Here is a 12,050-nt window from a genome sequence, read left to right on the forward strand (position 1 = left end):
GGCTACGGCTAGCTCTGGTAAGAGGAAGAGAGGACAGTCATCCGTCACTCTGTCGGATGTTCTATCAGATGAATCTTGGCGTGAAAAGAACTTTACTGATCAAGAGAAAGCTAATCAACTTGTGCCCGCTACTGACCCAGTTAAATTTGTGAATCTTTACTGTGAACTCAAGTTTCCAGTTTTTGCGGAAAAATGGCACCTCTACTTGGAAAGAACGCTCAAAATACCAACCGAATTAAGGAAGTACACTGAAGATCAGATCAAACAGAGAGGTTGGGTGTTTCTGGATAGAGATCTGACAGAGGTAAATGCATCATGGGTCTGTGAGTTTTATTGTAATTATTATAAGACGACTCTTGATGCAGTGCAGCTTAGGGGAAAGCAGATCTTAGTCACAGAGGAGGCAATAGAGGATATCCTCCACTTCTAGCCTAAAATAGATGATACAGATGGCTTTCAAAAGGCCGAAGAGTCTATTAGATTCATGAGTTTTGATTGGGATGCTGTCCGGCGTACCATAGCCATTAATCTTGATGTTCCGTAGGCTATGAGAAAGTCAAAGTTAACTCCACGGGGTATAAATATTATTTATCTCAATGATGAGGCTAGGCTATGGCAACAGATACTGAGTAATTATGTTATGCCTAGTACTCACAAGTCAGAAGTGCCAGCTGCCATGATCATCCTTATTTGGTGCGTCATGGAAGGGAAGGACCTATACCTTCCACGGCTCATCAGAAAGTACATGTCTAGAGTTCATGTCAGAGGCATCCTGCCATTTCCTTATTTGATCACCCAGATGGCTCGTCGAGCTGAGGTGTCTTGGGAGCTAGAGGATGAGAGACCACCGATTGCCAGCTGCAAGAAAGTTATTTCACACGGCAAGCGGTTCGAACCTCTAGGCCACAGACTACCTACAACTACCACCTCTACTGATGCAGCCACATCCTCAGCAACACCTGCAGCACCACCTGCTTCCGCAGTACCATCATCTGCTTCTCAGCCAGTCTATCACCTTGTACACCACCTTTTTGAGTGCCTTGATCAGATGGAGTGCCGCAATCAGCGGCGTTAGGAGCAGTCTGAGCGTCGTAATAAGTGACGCTATTCACATCTGAAGCTGATTGTGACGTCTGGGCGTAGTGACATCCCATCTGAGCCTGACACACCCTCGAAGCACTGATAAACCCCATTTTTAGGGTTTATCTTGTGTTGAATCTAGAGGGATTTTATCATCTTTTCCCACATTTACTCAATGAAATAGCATGGTTTTGTAAATTCTCCTTTAATTGTGCTTAAGAGTGAAAACATGCTTTTTAGGTCTTAAAATAGCTAAATTTAATTCACCTTGATTCCATTAGATGCCTTGATATGTTTGTTAAGTGATTTCAGATTTAGGAGGCAAAGATTGGATTGAGGGAATGAAGAAAAAGCATGTAGAAATGGAGAACTCATGAAGAAATGAAGGAATTGCAAAGCTATCAAGCCTAACCACTTCGCACTTAATCGACCATAACTTGAGCTACAAAGATCCAAATGAGGCAGTTTTAGTTGCGTTGAAAAGTTAACATCCGAGGCTTCGAAATGATATAAGATTTGCCATAGTTGCATCACGTATAGGGGCACGCATGCGCACTGTACATGTATACGCCGATGTTGCATGTGACTCACTAAAGTGCAACTCGTGGCCAACGATTTCTGGTGTGTTTTGGGCCCAATCCAACTCATTTCTGATGCTATTTAACCCAAGGATTGAAGAGGGATGAGGGAGCTAGTCACCATTAGTTTAGTTTAGATTAGTTTTGGAGGAAAAGTTAGTTTTAGAGGGAGAAGCTCTCACTTCTCTCTAGGATTAGGATTAGGTTTTAGATCTAGATTAGAATTTCTTAGATCTAGGTTAATTTCATGCTTTGATTTACTTTTCCTTTATCAATTCTTCTTCTTCTACTTCTCCTCTCTCTAGTTTTGTATTTAATTCTTGTAATCCTTTACTTTTATGTTGATGCACTTTTGTTCTTTTATTTCTCTTTAATGCAATTTATGTTTTCATGTTCCTTTATTGTTCATTTGATTTGTTGTTGTTTAATTCCTTGCAATTGAGTAGTGTAGATTTACTTTCCTTGCAATTTTATTATGCTTTCCTTTTATGCCATCCAAGTGTTTAATAAAATGCTTGGTTGGATTTTAGAGTATAATTTTATGCTCTTGGCTTGGGAAGGTAACTTAGGAACTCTTGAGTTACTAATGTCCAAGTAATTGATGATTGGGAGCCATTAACTCTAGGTCTCACTAATTGAATTGGTGGAGAGCTAGGACTTATGGACTTGGATTGGTATAGCTCACTTGACTTTCCTTTAGTATTAGTTAGGGGATGACTTAGTGGGATTGATCCTTGCCAATTCTCATGTTGTGGTTAGTGATAGGGATAGAGATCCTTGACCACCAAACCTTGCCAAGACCTTTGTAGCCATTAGTTTAATTCCTTGCCATTTATCTTTCATGTCTCTTATCAAAAACCCCAAACATAACTCATAACCAATAACAAGAACACTTTATTGAAATTCCTAGGGAGAACGACCCGAGGTTTAAATACTTCGGTTATCTTTATAGGGGTTTGTACTTGTGACAACCAAATCTTTTGTATGAAAGGATTATTGATTGGTTTAGAAACTATACTTGCAACGAGATCTCATTAGAGAAATTCTATACCATCAAAAATTCTGTTCATCAAGCACTCTGAGGAGGAGGAGGATGAGCAGGAGGAGACCCAGCAGCAGGCACAGCACAAGGAGACTTAGCCTGAGCAGCCTACAGAGCCCCAGGCACCTGCACAGCCAGAGCCCATAGAGCCAGCAGCACATCCTTCGACAGGAGACGACAGAGTTGTAGGCGATGATCCTTCAGAGTTTTGGTGAACCATTTCCGGCGGATTATATTTTGGTGAACCATTTCAGACTTTTATCCTATTTTGCTTTATTTTGCTTTATTTTGTATTTTGCTTTATTTTACTTTATTTTTCTTTTAGTACTTGCACATTTCTATTTTATTATACTTCTGTTTATTTTTACTTTGTTGCATTTTGTACTTTGGGCTTGTATATATCTTAGATATTTAGCTTGAATTGCACTTTTAGTTTATTAGTTGTGATGTGGAAAAAAATGGATTATTAAGTTTAGTTTACCCTTTTGGCATATGAGAAATTGATTTGATTGAGAATAGGGATAAACTAAAAAATTCTAGTACTCCAATCCTTTTTGTGAAGTTTCACCATCTTTTCTAAGATTCTTTTGATTTTCCGGTTTGAGACTTCGGCTTGGCCATTTGTTTGTGGGTGGTAAGCAGTGGCTACTTTATAAATAATGCCATATTTTTGCATCAGTGTCTCTAACTTCCTATTGTAAAAATAGGTGTCTTGATCGCTCACAATTGCTCGCAGCGATCTAAAGCGACAAACAAGATTGTTTCTTATAAAGGAGATAACAACGTCAACATCGTCTATTCGGGTTGGAATTGCTTTCACCCACTTAGAAACGTAATGAACATTTAACAAGATATACAAAAATCCATTCAAATTTGGAAATAGACCCATAAATTTGATACCCCACACGTCAAAAATCTCACAGAACAACATAGGTTATTAGGGCATCTCATCCCTCTTGGATGCATTTCCAAATCTCTGGCATTGATGACATGAATTGCAAAATAAGCTTGCATCCCTAAACAAAGTCGGTCACTAGAATCCACAGTCCAATACTTTTCTAACTGTTCTTTGAGGCTCAAAGTGTCCACCACTTTTAGATGAGTGGCATGATTCTAGTATGGACTGGAACTATGATTCATGCATACACCTTCTGATCACCTTCACACCTCCACAGATAAGGATAATCCCAAATGTAATATTTGGACTCGCTTTTCAGCTTATCCCTCTGATGTTTAGAAACGTTTTAAGGGAAGGTGTGGGCTACCAAGTAGTTTGTACTTGATGCAAACCAAGGTATGCTCTGAGAGATTACTTGAAAAGTATCCAATGAAAAAGAATCATTAATAGGAGTGTGATCAAATTTTAAATGCTCAAGGCAACTTAATTTGAAAACCAAGATTTTAAATCTTTTTGTGATGGTTTTGGTATATCACACAATTTTTTTTTTGTCCTAGAACACCTAAAAAAATGGCGTTGTAGAAAGAAAAAATAGAAGTCTTCAAGAAATGAAAAAAAATCATGCTATGTGAATGTGATGTTCCAAAATTCTTTTGGGCTGAAGCTGTAAACACAAAATGCTATATTTTAAATAGAACAATCATTCGAAAGTTTTTAAAGAAAACTCCATATGAACTATGGAAAGGAACCCCTCCCAACCTTAAATACTTTCATGTCTTTGGATGTAAATATTTTATTTTAAACGCAAAAGACAATCTTGGTAAATTTGATACAAAGTCCTATGAATGTATCTTTGTAGGATATTTAACCACTAGTAAAACCTATAGACTTTAACTAAAAGAACATAGAATCATTGAAGAGATCATGCATGTTATTTTTTGTGAATCTAACTCTATTTCAAGTGTTGTTGAAGAAAATGATGCAGGAAATGAAACTAAACATAACTTAGAAGGAACCCCAGGTGAAGACAAATCAGAACCTCATTGAAAATTGTGGCTCAAGATTCTACAAACCAAATTACATGAGACAAATCTATTTTGACTCCTACTACAGTAGAGAATTCTGGATATCTTAATAGTACAGAGCCAATTGGTGCACGAATCCCCACGCTTCGTATAGCTGAACCAGCAAGTGCACTTGGTCGTCCAAGTAGTACCTGAGCGAGTCAGGGTCGATCCCACGAAGATTGTGGTTTGAAGCAACCTATGGTTATCTTGCAAATCTTAGTCAAGCGGATAGAAGAGTTATTGGTTTGAATTTGGTTAAAAGCATAAAAGGAATGAAAAAGGGTAATCAGAACTTAGAAGTCGTGTCAATTATGATAAGAAGGTAGTTAAGGCTTGGAGATGCTTTGTCCTTCTGGATTAACTCTGGTATTACTGTCTTCTTCAATTGTGAATTATTTTTTCAATGGCAGGCTATATGTGATTGACGCTGGTTTGAGCAGCCGCCAATACTCCTCCAGATCTGAACTCCAGGGTTAGTGCGGATCCATTTTGACTAAGGGGTGAAGTTCCTGCAGTTCATTCTCTTTGGTGATCCTACTCAAAATGCCACAGACAAGGTTGAATCTTCCGGATCAGAGGATGCTGCGCCTTGGTTCTAGCCTCTACCACAGAGACCCTAATCTCCCCAAATTGCGGCTGAACTGGTGTCTTGAGAAGTCCCCAACGAAGTCGTGGATTAGCTGTCTAAGAGACGTATAGTCAAGCTGGCGATTCAATGCTTTTCACTTAAGTATTCACACGAACCCAAGAAGAACACGGGTGGTTGTCAGGCACGCAGTTTTACTATGAAGAACGAAGATGATTGTCACTGGTCATCCCGTTCATCATGTTGAAGAACAAAAATACATCTGAGAATTAAATCAAACACGGATTGAAGAGAAACAGTAATACTTTTATTAATCCATAAAACTCAGCAGGGCTCCTCCCCTTAACCTAGGAGGTTTAAAAACTCATACTGATAGGAAACACAATGATAAATGAAATATGGTGTGCGTCCCCTTTAATGAGAGGTGTAAAAGTTCTTTAAATACTAAACTAACAACTAAGGATTACATAAGAAAGGGTAAAATAGTCTTTTAGTATTAAAATCCACTTTTGGGGCCCACTTGGTGAGTGTTTGGGCTGAGCTTTGATGAGATCCACATGCTAGGAGGCCTCTAGGGTGTTGAACTCTAGCTAGGAGTCCTCTTTGGGCGTTTGGACGCTGGTCTCCTCCTTTGGGCGCTGGACGCCTGGAATGGGGCAAGAGGCTGGCGTTGGAGGCCAGTTTTGGGCCTTCAATTCTGAAGCAAAGTATGAACTATTATACATTGCTGGAAAGCTCTAGAAGTCATCTTTCCATAGCCGTTGAGAACGCTCAATTTGGATTTCTTTGGCTCCAGAAAAGGCACTTCCGAGTGCAAGGAGGTCAGATCCGGACAGCATCTGTAGTGCTTTCTCTGTCTCTGAATCAGACTTTTGCTCCAGCTCCTCAATTTCAGCCAGAAAATACCTAAAATTGCATAAAAATATAAAAACTCATAGTAGAATCCAAAAATGTGAATTTAACACTAAAACCTTTGAAAACTTAACAAAAATTAAACAAAACATGCTGAAAATTATATGCAAATGATGCCAAAAAGCGAATAAAATATCCGCTCATCACAAGACCAAACTTAAACTGTTGCTTGTCCCCAAGCAACTAAAAACACAGTAGGATAAAAGGAAGTGTAAGATACAATAAATATCAGAGTTTCCAATGAAGCTCAGTTTCAATTAGATGAGCGGGACTTAGTAGGATTTTGCTTCTGAATAGTTTTGGCATCTCACTATCCATTGAAATTCAGAAATGTTAGTCTCTTTAGGAACTTAGAATCCAGATGATATTATTGACTCTTCTAGTTTAGTTCTTTTTTATTCTTGAACACAGCTTTTAGAGTCTTGGCCATGACCCTAAGCACTTTGTTTTCCAGTATTACCATCGGATACATAAATGCCAGAGACACTTTAATTGGGTGAACCCTTTCGGATTGTGATTCAGCTTTGCTAGAATCCCCAGATAGAGGTGTCCATAGTTCTTAAGCACACTCTTTTTGCTTTGGATCACGACTTTAACTGCTCAGTCTCAAGCTTTTTCACTTGACACCTTCAGACTACAAGCATATGGTTAGGGACAGCTTGGTTGAGCCGTTTAGGCCAGAAATTTATTCCTTGTAGGCCCTCCTAACCATTGATGCTCAAATTCTTGGATCCTTTTACCCTTGCCTTTTGGTTTAAAGGGTTATTGCCTTTTTGCTCTTGCCTTTTGGTTTAAAGAGCTATTGGCTTTTTTGCATGCATATATTATTTTTTTTCTTTTGCAACACACTTTTTCTTTTTCTTTTTGCTACTTTTTCTTGCTTCAAGAATCAATTTTTGAGATTTTTCAGATTACCAATAATACTTTTCCTTTTTTATCATTCTTTCAAGAACCAACATTCTTAATTTCAATTTCAAATACACACTGTTTATTCATACATTCAGAAAACTAAAGCAATGCCACCACATCAAAATAATTAAACTATTCTTTTTATAAAACTTGAAATTCATGTATCTCTCAATTTTTTTTAATTAAAATTTTCTTTTTAAGCAAGGTGAGAGATATATGGAACATTTCACAACTTTAAGACATAAATGGAAATGATCATGCAATAAGAACAAGAGAACAGATAATATAACAGAAAACAAAAAAATAACAAAAGAAAAGGAGATAAAAGAGAACGAATCTACCTTTAATGGTGGCGGCTAGTACTCCTCCTTGAGGATCCAATGTAGTGCTTGATCTCTTCAATTTACTCCCTTGTCTCTGTTGTTCTTCCCTCATAGCCCTTTAGGAGTGGTAGAAGTCAAAAAGCAAAGCTTTTGCAACACCAAACTTAAGAGTTTTGCTCGTCCTCGAGCAAATATGAACAATGAGAAAGAATAGGGTAGAAGAAGGTGGGTAGGTAAAGATTCTGTGGGACCTACTGATCTTGAGAGGCTAGAAAATTCAAATTCCCTGCCCTCCATATGGGTGTTGAATGCCCAGCTTGTGCACCATAGCTGGTGTTCAACGCCAGCTTGCCTCCCATTTGTGGCGTTGAACCCCCAGGAGGGACTCCTTCCTGGCGTTTAACGCCAGATCTTCTGCTTTCTTGGGCGTTGAATGCCCAGCCTGGCTCCATGGCTGGCGTTCAACACCAGCATTGCTGCCAATTGGGGTGTAGAACACCCAGGGTCTACCCCTGGCTGGCATTGAATGCCCAACCAGTGCTCCCTGGCTAGCATTCAACGCCAATAAGACACTCCATCCAGAGTGTTCTATTTTCATTGATGAATCTTTTTATTCTCTGTTCTAACTACTGCACAAGATCACAAACATTAAAAAGTAAGGGAAATCTCTAAAAATAAACTAAAATAAACTCAAATGAAAACAAACAAAAGAAATAAGAACAGAAATACTTGACTCATGGTTGGGTTGCCTCCCAACAAGCGCTTCTTTAATGTCATTAGCTTGACACTTGATTGCTGACTTTCTTCCTCTTCTTCCAGTTGGTTAACAAAAATGACTCCATGGGAGAAGAGGAGGAGATTGGTGCCCTCAGATTTGAATTCCTCCTAACAAGCTTTCTTTTAGTGTGATGAGCTTGATTCTCCTTGCTTGTTAGAATAGGGCTTGTATTGTTTCTCTATCCCCCTATGCATTTTCCTCTTGGGACCTTCTTCCTTAGTGGATGATGACTGTCCAACACCAAACTTAAGTTTGATGTTTGGGAAAACTGTATGAGTTTTCACCAGGGGAGGAGGCTCCAGTATTGTACTCTACATGGAAGTACCTCCTTTGACAGGGGGTAGTAGAGGTTGAAGGACCTTGATAACCATGTAATCTTTCTGTAACCTCATCACTAATTTGCCTTTCTCAACATCAGAGAGGTTTCCTCCAGTAGATAGAGACTTTGTTCTACAACCTCAACAAAAGGAATATTGATTTGCATCTTTTCAGAGCCTTCCAAGGATTGTGAGCATTGCTCATCCTTGGTCTCTTTTTGGGGCATCTGAGGGTGTGGTACTTCAGGCTTTCTTCCTATAAGAGGGGTGTGCAACAATGTGCTCCCAGCCTCTTCTTGAGTCTCTTCTTTATTTAATTCCTCAACAGTGTGTACCATCTGAAGCTCAGCCTCCTTGGTACTAATGAGGGCCAGACACTCTTCTCTTGGATTCACTTCTGTGTCTCTGAGAAGAGTGTTAGGGTGTCTCTGCAGTTTCTAAGGAAGGTTCCCCTGAATGACTGCATTGCACTCCTTAGTAAGAGCTATTGTCTCTACTTCCCTTCAATCCCTCTTGATGTTCAATATTTCCTTCGTGAACTTAGCATATGAAGGCATTTGTTCAAGATCCAATGCAAAGGGAATTTTGATCTCCAGCTTCTTAAAAGCTTCTAAGAATTTGGCAAATTGCCTATCCTTTTCTGCTTTCTAGAGTCTTTGAGGGTATGGTAACTTGGCCTTGTACTCAAGGGCCATGAGTGGTGCAGGGTGAGTGTCCATAGTGCCTAAAGAAGGGTCACCAACCTACTTAGGAGAGGTGTTCCCAGCACTTACACATGTCTGGTCTCCCTTGGGCTGGCATTCAATGCCTAGGCTGCCCCCTTCCTGGCGTTGAACGCCAGGAACACTATGTCCTTTTGGGTGTTTAATGCCCTTGTTAGTGTCCTCAATTGGGCGTTCAACGCCAGGGATAGATACCCCTTCTTGGCATCGAACGCCAATGACATTCCTCTTTGGGCATTCAATGTCCTCAAAGATGTCTTGGACATTATTCTGGTGTTCCTTTGTTAGCTTTTCTCTCTTGTTGTACTGAGGTTAGTTGTTTAAGAGCTTTCCACTCCTCAATTGAATAGCCTGGCATTCTTCTGTTATCTGCTTAGATAACTGCTGCCTTGTTTGACTCAGCTGGGCTTCTACATTCCTGTTAGAAGCATGAGTTTCTCGCAAAGCCTCTTGCAATTCCAGTAGTTGCTAGGCAAGGGCGTGTAATTGCTGAGTCAATGGGCTAACCTGTTCTGGAGGGTTAGGGTCAGTGGATATTGCCTTAACCTCTCCTTTTATAGAAGTCTCAGCAGATGAGTACAGATGCTGATTAGTAGTAACTGTCTCAATAAGCTCGTGAGCCTCTTCAATGGTCTTTCTCATATGTATGGAACCACCAGTAGAGTGGTCCAGAGACATTTTAGCCATGTCTAAAAGCCCAGAGTAGAAGATGTCTAATTGTACCCATTTTAAAAATATTTCAGTGGGACATTTTCTTAGCATCTTTCTATACCTCTCCCAGGCATCATTAAGGAATTCACTATCTCCTTGTTTGAAGCCTTGGATGTCCAGTCTCAACTTGGTCATCTTTCTTGGAGGAAAGTATTGATTTAAAAACTTGTCTACTAACTGTTTTCAAGTTTTCAAGCTAGATCTGGGCTGGTTATCTAACCACCTCTTTGTTTGGTCCTTTACAGCAAAAGGAAAGAGCAATAGTCTGTAGACATCTTGGTCTAACCCCTCATTGTGTACTGTGTGAGCAATCTTTAAGAAATTTGCCGAGAACTATGTAGGTTCTTCCTGTGGAAGTCCAGAATTCTGGCAGTTTTGCTGCACTAAAGTAATGAGTTGAGGGTTTAGTTCAAAGCTACTTGCTCTGATGTGGGGTATGCTAATACATCTTTCATAGAAGTCAATAGTAGGGTTTGTATAGGACCCCAGAGTTCTTTTGAACTCCTCATTCCCATTCGGGTTCATGATGAAGAAAGGTAGAAGAAGAGAAAGAATGTAAATTGTAATTAAAATATTTTTGTTTTCATTTTATTTATTAATTAAATTCAAAGATAAAGGTTAATTAATTAAAAATAATTGAAAATTAATTAATAAATTTTGAAAAAGAAGAGAGAAAAATAGAAGAAGAAATTCAAAAATTAGAAGAGAGAGAAATTAGTTAGGAAGTTTTGAAAAAGAAGAGAGAGAAAACAAGTAACTAATTAAGAAATATTTGAAAATAAGATAAGATAGAAGATTAGAAAAGATTTTATTTTGAAAACATTTGAAAAAGTCAACAAGATAAGATAAGAATTGAAAAGATTTGAAAAGGATTTAATTTTAAAATTTAAAAGAAGATAAGATAGGAAAGATAAGATAAGTTAGGTAAGAAAGATTAGATAATGAAGTTAAGAAAAGATAAGTTTTAAAATTAAAAAGATTTGAATTTAAAATTTGAATTTGAAATTTTAAATTTTGAAATTTTAAATTTTGAATTTTTGAATTTGAAACAAGATAAATATTTGAAAAAATTTTGAATTTTGAAAAGGTTTAATTTTTAAAATTTTAAATTTGAATTTTAAATTTTGAAATTTGAATTTGGATTTTAGAATTTGAATTTCAAATAAGATAAGATAAGATTTTTGAATTTTTGAATTTTAAATTTTTGAATTTTAAAGAAAGATAAAAAGATAAGATAAGAGAAGATAAGATTTTTGAAAAGATTTGAATTTTGAAATTTAAAACCAAGGTAAGATAAGATAAAAATTTTGAAATTAAAATTTAAAATTTTAAGTGAAATTTTCGAAAATAATTGTCAAATAAAGATAGAAAAGATATTTTTTTGATTTTTTGAATTAATGAAGAAAGAGAAAAATAACCAAAAGACACCAAACTTAAAATTTTTAGATCTAAGACACTAAATTTTCAAAAATTGAAAGGAAAAATACCAAAAGACACCAAACTTAAAAATTTTAAGATTAAAACAAGAAGAAAAACAAGAGCACTTTGAAGATCAAGAAGAACACCAAAAACAAAACTCAAAGAATTCAAAGAAAACAAGAACATGCAAAGGACACCAAACTTAAAAATTTTTGAAATCAAAGCATATGATTTTCAAAATTTTGAAAAAGAAAAACATAAAGAGACACCAAACTTAAGGATTGACACAAGACTCAAACAAAAGACACTTTTTTTGAAATTTTTTTTTTAATAAGCCACCAAGAAATTCAAAACTTTTACCAAGAACAAGAACTAAAGACTCAAACAAAAGATAAAGATTAATGAAGAGAAGAAAAGATTTTTAAAGAAATTTTGAAAAAGAAAACAAGAAATAGGTAAAACTCAAAGTAAGAAAAATCAAAAGAAAATACATAGCCAAAAATAGTAAAGGTTTTGAAAAAAAAAATTTGAAAGAAAACAAAAAAAATTCGAACTTTAAGCAAGAACAAGAACAAAATCAAAAGACTCAAATATAAAGATCAAGATTAATAAAGAAAAGAAAATATTTTTTGAAAGCTTTTTAAGAAGAAAATAAAATACTCAGATAAAATAAAATTAAACCTGTAAAGAAAAAGAAATTTACCTAAT

Source organism: Arachis ipaensis, chromosome B1 (genome assembly GCF_059453495.1).
Source record: "Arachis ipaensis isolate K30076 ecotype BB chromosome B1, ASM5945349v1, whole genome shotgun sequence".
NCBI lineage: Eukaryota > Viridiplantae > Streptophyta > Magnoliopsida > Fabales > Fabaceae > Arachis > Arachis ipaensis.